Source organism: Rhincodon typus, chromosome 21 (genome assembly GCF_021869965.1).
Source record: "Rhincodon typus isolate 14 chromosome 21, sRhiTyp1.1, whole genome shotgun sequence".
NCBI lineage: Eukaryota > Metazoa > Chordata > Chondrichthyes > Orectolobiformes > Rhincodontidae > Rhincodon > Rhincodon typus.
Genome location: NC_063352.1, coordinates 5730511 through 5743735, shown reverse-complemented (window position 1 = coordinate 5743735; position 13225 = coordinate 5730511). Strand labels below are relative to the sequence as shown.

General features: G+C 42.2%; 1 protein-coding gene across 4 annotated transcripts in view; it reads right to left on the bottom strand.

Annotated features, from left to right (window-relative positions):
- Positions 1-13225, bottom strand: part of mrtfba (myocardin related transcription factor Ba) — a 242285-nt gene that overhangs the window by 181447 nt on the left and 47613 nt on the right. The window lies entirely within an intron of this gene.

Genomic DNA, 13225 nt, shown 5'->3' with positions numbered 1-13225 from the left:
AGGCCAAGAGGCAGTACCAGACCAAGTTAGAGGCCCAGACCTACCAAACAGACTCCCACCTTCTAAGGCAAAGCCTAAACGACATTACGGGATACAAAATGAAACAGTGCAAGATGGCGGACAATGGCACATCCCTCCCTGATACGCTCAATGCTTTCTATACTCGGTTTGAGCAGAATACTAGCGGCGTGGTAACGCCTGCCCCAACAGCCCCAGACACACCTGTTCCCTCTGTCACCACTTCGGAAGTCAGTTCAGTCTTCCTGGGAGTCAACCCAGGGAAAACAACGGGCCCAAACAGTGTCCCCGGCTGAGCAATCAGATCCTGCGTGGGCCAACTGGCGGAGGTATTCACCGACATCTTCAACTTCTCCATCCTACAACCAGAAATCCCCACCTGCTTCAAGACGACCACCATCATCCCGTTCCCAAGAAAACACATGCAGTGTGCCTTAATGACTATACCCCAATAGCTCTGACTTCAATAATCACGAAGTGCTTCAAGAGGCTGGTCATGGCCATATTGACTCCAGACTCCCAGCCTGCCTCGATTCCCTACAATTTGTCTGCCGACATACCAGGTCCACAGAGGATGCCATATCCCTAGCCCTGCACTCATCCCTAGAACACGTAGACAACAAAGACACCTATGTCAGACTTCTGCTCGTTGACTGCAGCTTCATCTTGAACACCATTATTGCCTCCAGACTGATCTCAAAAATCTGACACCTAGGTCTCAGCTCCGCCCTCTGACCCACAGGTTGCAATCCGTGAAGATAGGTAATTGCACTTCCTCCACAAAAACACAACACTGGACCTCCACCGGCCCCCCATCCTGCCAAAGGATGCGTCATCAGGCCCCTAACTGTAATCCCTTATACACATACGACTGTGTTGCCAAATTCCAAACAAACGTCATCTATAAGTCTGCTGATGACACCACCGTAGTGGAACAGATATCTAACAATGACGAGTCAAACTACAGAAGGGAGATAGCGGGCTTTGTTTTCGTTGCACTATGTTACCGTCTCTTAATGTCAGCAAAACTAAAGAACTGATCATCGACTTCAGAACAAAACGAGGAGAACACGCCCTCCTCTACATCAACAGAACTGAGGTTGAGAGGGTGAAGAGCATCAAGTTCCTCGGATTGATGATAACTGACAACCTGTCCTGGACTTCCCAGGTAAATGCGGCAGTCAAGGTGGCACAACAACACCTCTTCTTCCTCAGGCAGCTCAGGAAATTTGGCATGTCCATAAGGTCCCTCACCAACTTCTACAGATGCACCACTGAAAGCACTGTTCGGGTGCATAATGGCCTGGTACAGCAATGACTCTGCCCAGGACTGTAAGAAACTACAGAAGGTGATGTACATAGCCCAGGCCGTCATGGAAGCCAACCTTTCATCCATGGACTCTCTACACAGCTTGCTGCCATGGGAAAGCGGCCATCAAAGACCCATCACACCCAGGTCATGATCTCCTACAACCTGTTCCTTCAGGCAGAAGATACTGAAGCCTGAACACACACACACACACACACACACACACACACGCAGGTTCAGGAACTTCTTTCTGGCTGTTATAAGACTGTTGAATGGACTCCAGTCTCAAATAAGGTAACCTGTATGCCTCTAAGTCTTTTTGATCTGTGCACTCTTTGTTTGCTATGATCTGCCTGTACTGCTCATAAAGCTTTTCACTGTATTTCGGTACACATGACAATAAAATCATGTATCTCTTGGGAGGCAAGGGAGGAGACTGCTGGGGCCCTGGCAGAGATATTTAATACTTTGCTGTCCAGAGATGAAGTGTAAAGCACTGGAAAATAGTTTAAGTTGGCCCTTTGTTCTAGAAGGGCAGCACGGATGGGCCAGGTAATTACAGACCAGTTAGAGTGACGTCAGTGGTAGAGAAAGTATTAGAAAAAAATTCTGAAAAAGCAGGATTAATCAACACTTGGAAAGGCAAGGATAGTCAGCATGGTTTGTTGGAAGGACATCCCGTCTGACTAATTCAATTGAGTTTTTTGAAAAGGTGACTAAATATATTGATGAGGGTAATACAATTGATGTAGTTTATGTGGGCTTCAATAAGACCTTTGACAAGGTCCCACATAAAAGGCTGGTCCAAAATGTAAGAATCCATGGGTCCAAGACAAGATCTAAAATTGGCTTGCAAATAAAAGGCACAGTGATAGGGAGAGTTGTTTTTGTGATTAGAAGCCTGTGACCAACGATATAGCACAGGGGTTGCTGCTGAGTCCCTTGCTGTTTGTCACATATATTAACAACTTGGATGTGAATGTAGAAGGTATAATTAGTACGTTTGCAGATGACACTAAAATTGGTGGCATTGTTGATAGTGAGGAGGATGATCTCAGGCTATACAGTCAACAACGGCAGATGGAATTTAATGCTAATAAGTGTTAGATGATGCATTTTGGGAGGTCAAATAAGGGAGGGATTTACACAATGCATGGTAGGTCCCAAGGGAGTACTGAGGCACAAAGGGACCTTGGTGTACAAGTCCGTAGATCCCTGAATGTGTCAGAATAGATGGTTAAGATGGTGTGAAGGCGGCACACAGGATGCTTTTGCCTTCATTATCAAAGATGTAGAATATAGGAGAAGGGAAGTCTTGTTGCAAATTTATAGAGGATTGGTCAGGGCACAGATAGAATACTGTGTGCAGTTCTGGTCACTAAACTATCAGAAGGACATGCTTGCAGAGAAGGGACAGATTTACGAGGATATTGCATGGAATGTAAAGTCTCACTTATAAGTAGAGGCAGGTTAGGCTGGATTCTTTCTCCCAAATGGTAGAGGAGGTGGAGGAGAGAATGATTGAGGCATAGATGAGGTAGATTGTGAGAATCTTTTCCCCATGGCAGACATGTCCAAGACCAGAGTGCATAAGTTTAAGGTGAGGAGGAAGTGGTTTAGAAGGGATATGAGGGAAACTTTTTCTCACACAGACAATGGTAGAATTGCGGAACGCGCTGCCCAAGACAATGGAGGCAGGTACTCTCACAACCTTAAGAAGCGCATAGATAAGCACTAAAATTGCCAGGGCACAGTAGGCTATGGACCAAGTACATGGAAATGGAATTAGTATAGCTTAGTATGTGTTGGTGGGCATAGGCATGGTAGGCCAAAGGGCCTGTTTCTATGCTATATGACTCTATTAAATGCACTTTTTAAATAGAATCAAATTGTGACAAATGTAACCATTATGCCATAAAGGAAATCCTACCATTGCTATTAATGTCAACCCAGTAATCTCCAGATACTTAGCTGTGGCATGTGAATAGACATGGGGTGTCTAAATATGGCGAAACAATAGGAAAACATTTTTGTGCCAGCATTCAAATTTGTGATAGCAATAGACTAAAAGCAAGGCAAAGGACAATCTTGTTCATACATTTCTACTCCTGGAATCCTGTAATGATCGGACATCATGTTGTACCAATTCCACAAACGTGATCATCCTGTATCATTCTTTCAGAATACATGGTTAAAGAACGAACAGGAATGTAGATAATGCTTCCTCACATCTTTAGGATGTCCCAAAGTTTTTCATAGTCAATGAACTATTTTTGAAATGCAACCATTCTTATTTAATAGCTAATACAGTTGCCACATTGCAAGGGAAAATCTCATAATTAGCAAAATCAATGAATGATCAGATAATACTTTTTTGACAGTATTAGAGAACTGCCATCAACCATACTTTTACAGTCACATACCCCAAACCTTTCACATTCACTTAAGCACTTCATCAGATTGATAGCATCTTTGACAGGTTTCTCATTACTGTTTCCAAATTTAAACCTAAAGTATGTGTTTAAGTCTGTATAATGTAGCTTATAGAACAAGATATTACAATGATTCTTACATTTCCTTGATCACTAGTGCTGTTTCTCACAGGACATAACTGACCAGGACTAAGTTTCTTGTAAATTAGGAACATAGAAAATAGCAGCAGAAATAGGTAATTTGGCCCTTTGAGCCTGCTCCACCACTTAATATGATCATGGCAAACCAAACTGTTTCCTGTTCCCATTTTCTCCCCATATCCTTTGATTCCTTTAGTCCTGAGAACCATACCAACATCTTCCTTGAAAATTTTCAACATTTTGGCCTCAATGGTTTCCTACAAGATACAGGGGCAAAATTAGCCATTTGGCCCATCAAGACTGCTCCAGCATTCGATCAAGTTGGATATATTTCTCAACGCCATTGTCGTGCCTTCGCCCCGTAACCCACGATCCCCTTTCTGATCAACAACCTATGTTTTAAAGCCACTCAATGACTTGGCCTCCACAGCCTTCTGTGACACTGCGTTCCACAGATGCACCACCCTTTGGCTGAAGAAATTCATTTTCATCTCCATTCTGAAAGACTGTCTCTTCACTTTGAGGCTATGCCCTCACGACCTAATCTCTCCTACTAGCGGAAACGTCTTCTCCACATCCACACTATCCAGGCCTCTCAGTATTCTGTAAGTTTCAATCAGATCCCCCCCCCACCCCCCATCCTTCTAAATTCCATTGAGTATAGACCCAACATCCTCAACCATTCTTCCTCTGACAAACCCTTCAAGCCCTGGGATCATTCTTGTAAACCTCCTCTGGACCCCCTCCAATGCCAGTGCATCCATCCTTAGATATGTGGCCCAAAACCGCTCTCAATATTTCAAATGCAGTCTGACCAGAGCCTTATACAACCTCAACAGTACATCTCTGCTCTTGTATTCTAGCCTTCTTGGAATGAATGCTAACGTTGTATTTGCCTTCCTAACTATCAACTGAACCTGCATGTGGGAGAATCCTGAACTAGGACTCAAATCCCTTTGTGTTTCAGATTTCCTTTCTCCATTTAGAAAATAGTCCATAGCTCTATTTTTCATACTAAAGTGCACAATCTATCACCTTCCCACATTGTATTGTACCTGCCACTTCTTTGCTCACTCCCCCAGCCTGTCCAAGTCCCTCTGCAGACTCCCTGTTTCCTCAACACTACCTGTCCCTCCACCTTTGTGTCACCTGCAAACTTAGCAACAATGCCCTCAGTTCCCTCGTCCAGATCATTATTGTATAACATGGATAGTTGTGGTCCCAATGCCGACCCCTGCAGAACTCTCCTAGTGACCAGAGAATGGCAGAGAATTCCAAAGGCTCACCACACCCTGGGTGAAGAAATTTCTTATGTGTCTTAAAAGGCATCACATTTATTCCTAGACTGTGACTCCGGCTCCAGACTCCCCGGTCATCAAGAATATTCCTGCATCTGCCCGATCTAATCCTGTTAGAATTTTAGAAGTTTCATTCTTCTAAACTCCCATGAACTAATCCTGACTAATTCAGTGTCTCTTCACACATCAGATCCGCCATCCCAAGAATCAGTCTGGCAAATGTTTGTTGCACTCCCAATAGCCACGACATCCTTCGACACAATACTCCAGATGTGGTATTACCAATGTTCTGTTCAGTTGCTCTGTACTTAAATCCTCTTACTGTGATGGCCAACATACCATTTGCCTTCTTCACTGCCTGCTACATCTGTATGCTTACTTCAGCAATTAGTGCACAAGGTTACTCGGGTCTCAGTGCACCACTCCTTTCCCCAATTTAATGCCAGTCAGATAATACACCTGCCTGTTTTTGCTACCAAAGTGGATAACCTTACACTTATCCACATTATATTGCATCTGGTATGTATGTGACCATGGACTTACCTTGTCCAAATCATACTGAAGCTTCTCTACATCCTCCTCATAGCATACCGTTCCACCCAATTTTGTGTCATCTGCAAACTTGGAGATGTGACACTTTGTTTCCTAATCAAAATATTGATATATATTGTGTATAGCTGGAATCCGAAAACTGAACCCTGCGGTACCCCAATAGTCACCGCCTGCCTCTCAGAAAAAGACCTATTCATAGAATCACAACAGCGTGGAAACAGGCCCTTCAACCCAACAAATCCACACCGACACTCGGAGCATCCCAGCCAGACCCATCCCCACTAATCTAAACATGCCTGAACACTACGGGCAATTTAGCATGGCCAATCCACCTAGCCTGCACATCTCTGGATTGTGGGAGGCAACCAAAGCACCCGGAGGAAACCCACGCAGACACGGGGAGAATGTGCAAACTCCACACAGATAGTCACCTGAGGATGGAATCGAACCCGGGTCCCTGGTGCTGTGAGGCAACAATGTTAACCACTGAGCCACTGTGCCACCCTGCATTCCAAGCCTTGTTTCCTCTCTGCCAACCAGTTCTTAATCCATTTCAGTACACAACCTCCAATCCCATGTGCTTTAAATTTTGCACGCTAATGTTATGTGGGATCTAATGGAAAGCCTTCTGAAAATCCAAGAAAACCACATCCACTGGTTTCCCTTTATCCACTCAACTACTTGCATCCTCAAAATATTCCAGCAAATTTGTCAAGCATGACTTCCCTTTCATAAAGCTGACTCTGACCGATCCTGTCACTATCTTCCATGTGCTTCGCTGTTATATCTGTTAGTTTCCCCAACACCATTTCCCTACAAAATATTAATCTATTTTAATTCATCCTTCTCATTAGACCTTGCATTCCCCCATATTTTCTGGGTGTTATTTGTGTCTTCCTTTGTGATTAAAGAATGTACTGCCATCTCTTTGTTCCTGATTATAAATCCGCTTTTTTCTGAGTGTAGGGGACCTACAATCATCTTTATTAATCTTTTTCTCTTTACATACCTATAGAAGCTTTTACTCCCAGTTTCTATGGCCCCTACAAGTTTACTCTCAAACTCTACTTTCTCCCTCTTAACTCAACTCTTTGTCTTCATTTACTGGAATCTAAACTGTCTCCAGTCCTTTGGTCTGTTGCTTCTTTTGGCCAATTTGTATGCCTCTTTTTTGGATTTAATACAATCCCAAAATTCCCTTGGTCTGACCACGGTTCCCATTTCGGTCTTATGTCAGACTGGTTTAGGAGTCGGTTAAATAGTATTAATAATCTGAGATTTTGCTTGATTATTAACAAACAAATGAAAACATTTGTTAACCTTTAAAAATTGAATGGATTTAACTGAATCTGTCATAGGCTAGATTATTCATGGTGAAACAGTCTTCATAAACTATGTGGCCTTTTCTTGATTCATAATTTATAACATATCATTTTATAAATCTTACATTTTTGCAAGTCTGACAGTAATAATTTAAAGATGGCAGTTGATTGAAATTGATTATCTTATGCCCTATTTTCAAAAGAAATGAGCATCATTTGATCACTATCTGTTTGGTCATGAAAAGCAATGAACCAAGTATTAATGATCTGAGAGATTAATTGGAAATAGCCATTTTAACTAGCAACCTAATCACTGTGGGCAATTTTTAATGTGGAGATAGTGTAAAATGACAAGTATGTGATAGGCCTCCCACTGTTTTCTAGATTTTCACTTTGGAAAATCAGGAGAAATATTAGTGGGCAGTCAGAATGATAGACAGGTTTACACTGCTGCCAAAAGTTAAAATGATCTCCACAGACTTTTTAAAATGAAATACTTGTGGGGAAAAAAATAAACCGTTGAATTAATTTCATTCTTGCTGGCAAAAGTATTTGCAGTCGAGGTGTGAGTTAATGAGTTGTAACAAAGGATGACTCGTTTTGCTTAAACTCTCATACCATTACTACAGAAGATCTTTGAAAATTCCACACTACAGGACTGAGTTTCTGTCAAGTTGACCTACTGACCTAAGCATGCCTCTTCCTGAAACAAAAAGGATGAAAGCTGTCTGGGATGGTTTCCTGTCATTAATAACAAAGCTTGTGGTTATTACTCACTCACTCAAGTCTTAAAACACAAACTACACATTAAGATAACAGACTTGATCAGACCCAAACCACTGCTACAGATGTTACAGCATCTTGGAATACCAAGAAAATCAGGGGAGCAACTAGAAGGTATTTTATTTTTAAGGTGCATTATTTATTTGTGTAAAATCCTTTTACTCTGATTTTAAATAATCACACATTACAATTCAAAAAGTCATTTGGAGAAAGGGTCAACACCTCATGTGGGATCTTCCTGGAGATTAGTTCATTTTACTACATACTAAATCCACCTGGAAACAAACCTGTGTGGTCTGATTTGTTATGTCACACAGAAACTTACTTAAAAACAGGTACAAACGTTGACACATGAAAAGGGGCAGCTGGTTTCATTGGCCCTGAGAGCCTGGGCAGCAATGAGACTAAGGGATGTGGGGGTGAAGACCAAAAAACAGGAGCTGAAGCGTAGACAGATGGAGAAGATGCTTTTGGGTTAATCACCAGGCGAAGAGCTGCTGAGGATAGAACCTACGGTCAAGGAAACAAGAAGTGTGAAAAGTTAACAAATCAAGGAATCACCATAGGGAACCTTGCTACCAGACGTCTATTTGATCATGCTCAAAAGGGCAAAAGGTACTTTATTTAAAAAGAGATACCAGAAGATTCACCCTAATGAAACAGGGAGATGAGATGTTGTTAAAGCAGGAGCAGCATTGGGCTTTATACACGAAGCTACATTTCTATGGAGTGTGACATAACGTGAAAACATGTTGTCGGGTTTTTGGCTTTACAAGTTAATAGGGAATACCTTTAATGATACTTGGACAACTAATACACTTCAGGACAGTACAAATCTTAAAATCTGAACTCCAGTATTGCGGAACACTCAATTTCAGTTTTTGCGCTCCTCTCAGTCCTGCCTCTGGCTTTCTGCTGAGAACTTTAGTGTTTAGTTTACAGATGCTACTTTTTCAAAGAGTCAAAATTTTATCTTTTAAAATACTTTACGAAGTGACACAACATTAAATATTAATCTTCTAATTTTGTTAGCTGATTTCAAATGTAGAACTTCTTTCAAATGAATAGTGTGGACTCTAAGATTGCTGACAGGTGCCTTTGCAATTTCAAGCTTGTCAAGTATCTGGAAGCTTCCAAAGTGGATTATGACATATCGAGATATCCTTGGGGACTTTGATTTGCTAATGTCAAGGATTACTCGAAGAACAATTAGAGTATTCTATGACTGAATCTACTTGCCGAACAGGGATAAACATAACTCCACTAACACCTACACTGTAAGTGAATCTGATTCGTTAAGGAAGAAAACATGGGGTGAAGGACCATTCAACTGCTTGATGGGATGGCCATACCATCCTATTTGAGAGCATGGCTTTGCAGTTTGAAAGACTGTCACATTAGTCCTTCTGTTAACAGGGCAAGTTGTTCTATTTCCAGAACCATGTTGAGAGAATCATACAAGAATAAAAGGGGCAATAGCCTCACCCCTCTACCTCTCTGAAAAGCTGTAACTTACATACCTGTGCAGAGATTCCTTGCAGTTCAACAAAGGAACATCTAATTGTGTAAATCTTTTGCTTAAAACTTTAACTTATCAACCTATCCTTTTCTACCCTGTTACTATTAGTTATTTTTGCATACCAACTCCATGTCATATACGTTTTTACCTTTCGATAATTTTCAGTATCTTTACCTGAATTAATTTTGTTAATAAAATCCACTTTACTTATTCAATGCAATAATCTGAGATTTTGTTTTAAACAGGGAGCTGCACATAATTTAGTACATACTCAATTAGCAATATCTTATCCTTTCATACATTCAAAACTCTGTTATAATCTCAAAAATCTATTATATAGATTCGGACAGAGACAGGAATCAGATGACCCATTCTAACTTGGTCCTAACAGCTTAAAATAGGAACCAAACTATTCTGACCATGCTTTACTACATCAGTGACGAATGAAGAATCTCTTCCCAGATCTTATCTTTCAACCAACATCATTAAAAAGCAGTTTGCTCAAATATCCCACTGCTGCTTGTGGAACCTTGCTGCCTGTAAATTGTCTGTCATGTTCTCTCAGAGGGACTACACTTTTAAAGTACAGAGGTGGAAGCATAGCACAACAGAATGCTGTAAAAGATAATGTATGAATCGGTTTAATGTTGTGAAAAAAAAATCCAGATTCATATTGTTACTGCAAAATAGGATCAGATGGTGGTGGGGTAAGGCTTCTGTGCCCAGGGTTAATGTGCTTTTCTTTTCATTTCTTTTCTTCACTTACCTCAGTCACGGTGATGGCGTCGGTGGCGAGTGGGCCCAGCAGCGCAAACGCATGGTGCTGGTAGTGGCAAGTTTGGGTTCCCGGCAACATGTGCATCCAGTGCAGATTCAGAGACGGCAGAAGCAAGTTTGGGCCCAGTATGAGACCCGGTGGCATCGGCAGCAGCTGCATAGGTAAGTGGGCCTAAAGCTGACTCGTGGTGGCGGTGGAGTCGAGTTCAGGCCGGTGCAGTACCTGGTGGCATCAGTGTCATCTGCATTGGTGAGGTCCATCAAGGACTCAGCGGCAAGGGCATCAATGGAGGTGAGGTGGCACTGAACAGTGCCAACTTTTGTTCCAGCGAGGGCAGGGCAGCAAAGGGGCCCATGGCAGATCACTTAACAAGAAGAACTGTAAAGTTAAACTCTCTTTATTTCTTCAGTTTTGCCTTTTATATTCTATGTTTTGGTTTAATTTTTCTGTCTTAAGATGGCACTGAAGAGTGGCAACACTATACAACGCTCTTCACTGTATTTTGTAACAAAATACACATGACAATAAATAAATCAAACTAAATTAGTAGCATAAACATGCAGCCATATGAATTGAAAGGAGTAGGCCACACAGCCCATCAAGCTTATTCCACCACTAGATAAAGATAATGACTGATTTGAGTTGTGGTATCAACCCCACTTTCCCACCTCCCCCTGATAACTTTGACTCCCTCGTTAGTCCAGAAATCAACCAACCTTTACATCATATCACTGTATAGATAACAGGACCCTTAATCCCAGGGTCACAGTTTTATAGCCTGGGTAGCTTCAGTGCAAACAACTTATTTTGAAATGCGAATTCTGCATTAATACTAAATATTTGTACAGGTTTAGGATTGAATGTAAAAAAATAAGTTATACCACAATTACAAATCACAGATGTAAACTAAAAACATTTACGGCTGAGGAATTTAACAATGATGTTAGGGTTACAGGTCAAAGTAATTCATCAAGTCTCACCTGTACAATGGTCATAAACCAGTGTTCACAGACAAATTAGCATAACTACCAATATCCTGGGGATTATTGACTGGAAAGTGAACTGGACTATTCATTTAAATACTGTGGCTACAAAAGCAGGTCAGAGGCTTGGAATCTTGCAGTGAGTAGCTCATCTTCCCAAAGCCCATCAGTGTTTACAAGGCACAAGTTAGGAGTGTAATGGAATACACCCCACTTGCCTGGATGAGTGCAGCTCCAGCACCACTCAAGTTTAATACCATCCAGGGCAAAGCAGCCCACTTGATTGGCAACCAACTACAAACATACACTCTCTCTACCACCGATATTCTGTAGCAGCAGGGTGCACTATTTACAAAATACACAGCAAAAATTCATTAAGGTTTTAGACAGCACCTTCCAAACCCAGAGCCATCATACAGAAGGACAAGAACAGCAGATACATGGGAACACCACTACTTCCAAGTTCCCCTTCAGGTTGGTCGATTGGTTCAATGTCACAAGTACCAAAATACAATGAAAAGCTTTGTTTACGAGCGGTATAGGCAGATCATAGTACGCAAAGGATGTACAGATCAAAAAGACTTAGACTGAGACATACACGTTACATTTCTGAAGAAGGGTCTAGGACCGAAACGTCAGCTTTCCTGCTCCTCTGCTGTGTTCATCCAACTCTACACCTTGTTATCTCAGGTTACATTGCACAGGGCGTGCACTAGGAGAGATCAATGTTAGCAAGATCAGTGTTATTAGAGGCTAGACAGTCCATTCATCAGTCTGATAATGGCAGGGAAGCTGTTCCTGAACCTGCTTGTGCGTGCGCTCAGGCTTCAGTATCTTCTGCCTGACAGAAGAGACTGTAGGAGATCATTACCAGGGTGTGATGGGTCTTTGATGATGTTGACCACCTTTCCACAGCAGGGAGCGGTGTAAATGGAGTCCATGGTTGGGAGGTTGGCTTCCGTGATGGTCTGGGTTGTGCACATGACTTTCTGTAGTTTCTTAACAGTCCTGGGCAGAGCAGTTGCCAAATCAGGCCATTATGCATCCAAACAGTATTATTTCAATGGTGCACCTGTAGAAGTTGGTGAGGGGCCTTATGGGCATGCCAAATTTCCTGAGCTGCCCGAGGAAGAAAAGGCATTGTTGTGTCACCTTGACTGCCGCATTTACGTGGGAATGTCAGTTATCATAACTCTGAGGAACTTGATGCTCTTCACCCTCTCAACCTCAGTTCCATTGATGTAGAGGTGGGAGCGTTCTCTTCCTTTCATTCTGAAGTCGATGATCAGTTCTCTAGTTTTGCCAACATTGAGAGACAGATTGTTTTCATTGTACCACGTTACCAAGCCCTCTATCTCCCTTTTGTATTTTGACTCGTCGTTGTTAGATATCTGTTCCACTATGGTGGTGTCGTCAGCAAACCTGTAGATGGCGTTCGTTTGGAATTTGGTGACGCAGTTGTAGGTTTACAGGGAGTACAGTAGGGGGCTGATGATGCATCCTTGGGGGTGGGGGTGGTTTCCAGTGTTGAGTGTCATTGTGGAGGAGGTCCAGTTACCTATCCTCACTGATTGTGGCCTGTAGGTCAGCAAGCTGAAGATCCTGCTGCAGAAGGCGGACCCAAGACCAAGGTCACGCAGTTTTGAGATTAGTCTGGAGGGGATAATGGTGTTAAAGGTGGATCTGTAGTCGACGGGCAGGAGTCTGCCGTAGCTGTATAGATATTGGAACATAGGTGGAAATATATTGCCTCAACTTCAGTGTCACTGGGTCAAAAACTCGGTACTCCCTCCCAAACAACACTGCAGGTATTCCTAGCCCAAATGAACTGTAGCAGTTCAAGAAAGCAGCTCACCACCACCTTCTCAAGGGCAGCAAGTCGTGGTCAATAAATGTTGGCCTAGCATTTACTGCGTACATCGTGCGAGTGAACAAATTGAAACATATGACACCTTACATGTTACCTAACAGCTGGCTACGCAGAAATCCATTTACCAAGTTTACTGAGGATCTAATAAAGTTGTCACTAAAAAAAATGACAAAATGAATGTTCAAAGCAGAACATAGAGTTGAATGATGCTCTGTAGATA